The sequence below is a fragment of the Petaurus breviceps genome, unplaced genomic scaffold, assembly GCF_028583685.1.
Source record: "Petaurus breviceps papuanus isolate PSGF00001 unplaced genomic scaffold, PetGlider_PUasm1.0 226, whole genome shotgun sequence".
NCBI lineage: Eukaryota > Metazoa > Chordata > Mammalia > Diprotodontia > Petauridae > Petaurus > Petaurus breviceps.
In genome coordinates, this window is record NW_027185890.1 from 8,713,450 (window position 1) to 8,719,904 (window position 6,455).

A 6,455-nucleotide genomic window follows, 5' to 3' on the forward strand; every position below is an offset into this window, starting at 1 on the left:
ATGTATGTACCCTTGTGGCAAGCGAGTAAAAGTATATTGCCTACCCTGCCAAGTGAAAGCGAAGTGGTCCCATTGTTTAGAGTCTATTGGGATGGTGAAGAAGGCATTTGCCAAGTCAATAACTGCATACCAAGTCCCATCATATTTCTGGATCCTTTCTATTAAGGTGATGGTATCTGGAACAGCAGCATACAAAGAAGGAGTCACCTTATTCAACTGTCTATAATCCACAGTCATTCTCCATGTCCCATCTGATTTTCTTACTGGCCAGACAGGATTATTCCATCTTGTGGTTGTAGGGACTAACACTCCTGCTTCAACATATTCCTTTATAGTAGTGGCAATTTCATCTTGCCCACCTGGCACACGATACTGTTTTAAAGTAATTACTTCAGAAGGTTCAGGCAAAGTGATTGGGTCCATTTTTAGTTTTCCCACTAAAACTGTATTAATTCCTATCTTCCTCACAGCAAATTGGTATCTTCCTTCAGGTAAATTCAGAGTCATGTCTCTCAATACATCTATTCCAATGATGTATTCAGGAATGGGTACAACAACCACAGTATATTCCTTCTTAGGTAACTGCCCAATTTTCATTGTTATTTTAACCTGTCTGGCTGATATTTCAGTGTCTCCTAGACCTGTGATGGTAATAGGAGTTCCATGTTTAAACTTATCAGGGTTTCCATAGATAAGTGTGGCCTCAGCCCCAGTATCAATCAGTGCCCTAGTCACAGTAGTTGATCCATTCTTCCAATATATTGTTAAACCAATATGGGGTCTGCAATCTCTTCTGCATATTTCTTTTATCTGGGCTGGGGCTTGGCCTATCTCCTATTCCCCCTGAAGGTGGGGCAAACTTGGATACAAAGATTCAGATTCAGAAATACCTGTGGGGGTGGTTCCTGCTTCCCTGTTCATTCTAATGCTAAGTACCTTTTCTTGGTACAGCTTATGCAGCTCTTCAGTTGGAATACCATCTATTCTTCTAAAGTCCACCCCAGCTCTTAATAGAGCAGTAAACAGTTCCCTTCTTGTGGGTCTATTTTGTCTCTGAATCCTCTGGCTGTTTACTCTTCTCTCTCGAGGCAATTTGTCTTTTTCCCATTCCCCTAAATCGCTTAATTGTGAAATCTTATCCAGCACCTCTGAAAGAGGGTGCCCTATTTCTCCAATTAAAAGAGTCAGAATTAGGTGCTTATATGCAGGAGGAGCCATCTTCACTATGATATTTCTATGAGGAACTCCTAGGGGGGTATCATAATATGCATTTGCATCTCCAATCAGGATAGTAGTTTTCATTACCTCCTCCTTTAGCTTTCTCATACAGTCTCTAAGTGAGTACCAGGGTCTGTCTCCCCTAGGCCACATAGATTCAGTCGGATATTGCTTTTTGCATCCTTCTGCAGCTAAAGCTAGGAGATTAGTTTTGTTATTTCCTCCTTGCATATGGTGATCCCTAAAAGCCTGGTGTACAAAAGGATTCTGACTGATACTTATGAATTTTAAACAGTCCTCATTGTCCAGTGTTATTCCTCCAGCACCTTCATCGGTGATTCTTACTATCCAAGACACTAAAGACTCCCCCATTCTTTGGGTAAATCTACTCAATATATCAGTGATCTCCTGTTGAGTGAAATCCTCAATTATCTCCCTGGACTCTGTTTTGCCTCGGTGGTTCTCCTGCCTTCTTCTTCGTATGGGGAGAGCTTCTACATTAGGAGACTCCTCATCTAACCTTGTTCCATTCTCCTCACACACATTCTCCTGGAAGCTGTCAGGGCAACTCTGCCCAGCCTGTACAAAAGCTGCATGCACATTCGTTCTGCTAGTTTTTTGCTTCCTTTTAGCTACATGAACAGTAGCTTGCTCCTGGACCACATGAGTCCCTCCAGTTTTCTCTTCTGAGTGCTGTGACACAGAAGAATCCTCAGGCAAACCAGCTGACTCCCTAGCCATCCTAGCTCTTTCCTTCAGCAGCTTATCCCTACTTTTACACATAAGGCGATAACTTGTTAGCAGCACCCAGCCTCTCCTGCACACTCCTGCCAGTTCTTTGCCTGGTTCTATGGGTATTGCTTTCAAACATCTTTCCAAATCTCCAGGTTCTCCCTCTTTTAGCCTTGGTTCCCAGTTTTCACAGGGACCTGTGCTTTTAGCCCATTCTCTGGCTAGAGAGGAATAAGGCAAATCCTCCCATCCTGGAATAGCCATTTCTCCCTCTAAAGCCCCACTGCTATCAAATAGAGGCCTGACATTTTGTGATCCCATCCTGGTCGCCAAATGTATCAGTAATGCCATATTCACAATGCCTATAGAGATTACAAATATGCTGATATAATTATCCATCACAAAATACGTCAGGTTTGCCATATGGGGAAATAAACTAGAAAATTTATTAAGATACCAAAATACTGAGTCCCAAAACCAGAAAGTGAGAGCCATCAGAGTAGTTATGACATTGGCACAGATAGATAAAGTAGAAAGCACCCACATTCTCAAGCCTTTAAAACAGAACAGGCTACCCCAGGCAAAGGTCCTCCTCTCCCCACACACAGCAACCACCCAGCGTCCTGGAAGCGTGCTCCCAGCAGCTCCGGCCCCTGGCAGTCCTCAGCAGGAGTCCTTAGCAGAAAGTCCTTAGCAGTCCTAACTCAAAAAGGGCTTCGCGCTGCCGCTGCCTCTGCTGCTGCCGCCGGCGTCGCAACCACCGCCAGCCACCGCAGGAACGCTAGCTCGGCTTTCGCTTTCCCTCACTTTCGCTTTCCCTGGCTTTCGCTTTCGCTTGCTCCGCCCCTTCCTGCTATGTCAGCACGTCCATGGGGCATGGAAGATCTTTAAATCCCATAACCCTTGGTTAACTTGGTCAGTGCCACATAGTTAACAAACATTTGAGGTGAAATTTGAAACAAGGTCTGCCTGACTGCAAGTCCAGTGTATTTCTGTACTATACCTATACTGCCTCTAGTTATTAGGAAGGGCACTTTTAAAATTTGATGGCTCTGTGTTTTCTGTAGTTTTGCTGGTATAGGTACTCACTTCAGTTCAGCAGATCAAAACTCTTCCACACCTTTATAGTCTATGGGATTCTTTTATGTGTTTTTCCAAAAAATATCCCATGCAGGATAAAGTTAACATACTCTGTATTGGTGGTTTTGTTTGTTTCAGTTTTTACTATTATAAGGCCCCATCCAGGCTGTACTCTGGTTCTTTACCCCACCCACCCCTGCAACTTGCCCTTGTAATTTCTGTCCCACAGGAAACAACTATCTCAGTGCACACTGTAGGTTCACATTCCTAAAACTGTAACACAAGACCCCCTACCAGTGTATCTACCTTAAACAGTTAGTCCATTTGACACAATTAGCTCAAAACAAAGGCACTTGCTGAAGAGGTACAATGTAAATAATTGTAACAAAACATTTCCCTTATAAACCAGGCATGTACTGTCACAAATACACAAGGAATTAGTGGGAAGGGTGGAAACACAAAGTACACTGGTAGAGAAACCCAGTTGGTAACACATGGCCAAGACAACTCACACTCTTACTACTGTAGTGACCTGATGTCTTATCTCATAGTATCCTTACATTGCTCCCTCTGGGTAAAGAATCTCTGCCAGGCAGGTCACTAAATAAGACTTCCCAGTAATCAGTTCTATTCCTCAGTATGACACTGTACCTGTTCTCCACTGGATGTGTTGTCTCCCATTGGGATAGATGCTATTGTGAGGATAGGGGATGGAGAAGGAGAGAAAAATCTTTCTGAAAGAAATCTTCCTCTCTGCTGCATTTAGAAAGAGACTCAAGGGAAAAGACAGTGATTCCATATCAACAGCTGGATTCTTGCTTCATAGCTGGCTCTCTTCTCAGCTGTCAAAACTAACTCTTTACACTAATAGAGATTATTACCTCAGAGAGAATATGTCTCTAGAGGTGATGAAGTTGCTTCTTTAAAGGTTACTATGGTTGTAAACTGATTCTTCAGTTAGCCACCCCACATTTCCATCAAGTTCAATTGAGGAACTTCTTGATATTTCCTGAAGGAGCAACATATCATTTATGAACAAATTCTACTCCAAACCTGAAAGAGGCAAAAAACTTCACTGCCTCTGTTAAGTAACCCTTAAATTCAGCAATCTCATCAAGTTTGGACTTAATTGAACAGGGGACTCCCATGACCCATATTATATTACCTTGGGAGATACCAATGTAGCACCTGAGTTGTGCACCTGTTCTCTCTCACTCATAGAACATGATGTCCTCAATGGATACCACTGATCATAAGATCATAGCTCTAGAATTGGGAGGCACCTCAAAGGCTATCTAGATGAAACCTCTTATTTTACAGATAATGAAACTGAGGCCTGTAATGTAATGCCAAGGAAAGGCAACTTCCCAAGGTTCAAAATACCAGCATAGGTGCTCTCCATTTTATTCAGTGACAAATTAAGAACAGAGAAGATCAAAATATGACATCATTCAAAATACAGCATTTACTAATTGTGATTAAATAATCTCCAAGTATTACCCCACCCCAGGACCTTACATTCATTCAATCAATTACAAAGTCCCTGTTCTAAATACTACTCCACCCCTAGGCTGTACCTTCATTTAGTCCATCACAAAGCCCCTCTTCTCAAATGGAGATTAGTTTCCAACCATAAGTAAAGTACATTCATTTGTTCAATCATAGAACACAAAAAGGTCAAAAGTTCCCCACCCCTGGATCACAATTGAATCTACCCCAGAGTTACAACAAGTTTAAGCACAGCACTTAATACCCAAATGGAGGTCTTTTCTTCATCTTCACAGGAGGCAAGTTCTCAGCAATCTTAGTTCCTGGGGAGACAAGGCTTAGCAAGGCCACAAGATACATTGCCAGTCTCTTCATTAATTCATCCTCTGTCTGCAGAACAGTCCTAGGACCCCTGAAAACATTAGCAAAACCCTCTCCCAGGATTTCTGTAAACATACAACAAGAAAATCCTTCTTCCAGGCTTCTGAACCAACAGAAAGGTTCCCAGACCGCTGCAACAACAGCACTGTCCTTCACCAGTGGACAGTATTCACTCTCTGTCTGCAGAACAGTCTCAGGAGCTCTGAACCAACAGAAAGGTTCCCAGACCCCTGCAACAACAGCGCTGTCCTTCACCAGTGGACAGTATTCACTCTCTGTCTGCAGGAGAGTCTCCGGAGCTCTTAACCAACAGCCAGGTTCCAGGACTTCTTCAACAACAGCACTGTCTTTCACTAGTGGACAGATCTGGCAAAACAACATCAAAACAGACAGACAAAGTACCAGCAAAACAGCCATGTCTCCTCAGTCCTTGACAGCTCTGGGTGGCAGCTCTCAAAAGTTCTGGGCAATTCAAAATGGCCCTCAGCAATCCTCTCAGTCTCTCTCTGCCTCAAGGTGCTGCTTTCAAAATGTTCTTCTGCCTCTCTCCTGTGTCTCTCCAAATCTACATCACCAGCTCCTCCCAGTTCAGGACTCTCTTTTCAAGTCAACAAGTCCATCCCACAGGTGGGATTAACAAACTCTGGGTTTTAACACAATCAATTTGAAAACCAAGCCAATACAGGGGGATCTTTATATTCCATTACTATCACAAGGCCCAGGGAGGTTAAATGACTTGTCCAAGATCATACAGATAGTGTCAGTGGTAAGATTTGAATCTAGGTTTTCTTTATTCTATAACTTCTTCCCGTTATACCACCATCCTTAAGTTCTTCATAAAGTTGGGCATGAGATCTAAGCCAGATCCTCCTGTAATAGTAATGGAATTTAAAGATCCCCCTGTATTGTATTGGTTTGTGGTTTGATTGTGTTAAAACCCAAAGCTTGTGAATCCCACTTGTGGGATGGACTTGTTGACGTGAAAAGAGAGGGCTGAACTGGGAGGAGCTGGTGACATAAATTTAGAGAGACACAAGAAAAGAGAGAGGCAGAAGAACATTTTGAAAGCAGCACCTTGGAGGCAGAGAGAGACTGAGAGGATTGCTGAGGGCCATTTTGAATTGCCCAGAACTTTTGAGAGCTGCCACCCAGAGCTGTCAAGGACTGAGGAGACATGGCTGTTATGCTGGTACTTTGTCTGTCTGTTTTGATGTTGTTTTGCCAGATTTGTCCACTGGTGAAGGACAGTCCTGTTGTTGCAGAGGTTTTGGAACCTTGCTGTTGGTGCAGAGCTCCTGAGACTGTTCTGCAGACAGAGAGTGAATTCTGTCCACTGGTGAACAGTGCTGTTGTTGCAGAGGTTCTGGAACCTTGCTGCTGGTTCAGAAGCCCTGAAGAAGGATTTTCTTGTTGTATGTTTACAGAAATCCTGGGAGAGGGTTTTGCTAATGTTTTCAGGGGTCCTAAGACTGTTCTGCAGACAGAGAATGAATTAATGAAGAGACTGGCAGCTTTGTCTCCCCAGGAACAAAGATTGCTGAGAACTTGCCTCAGGT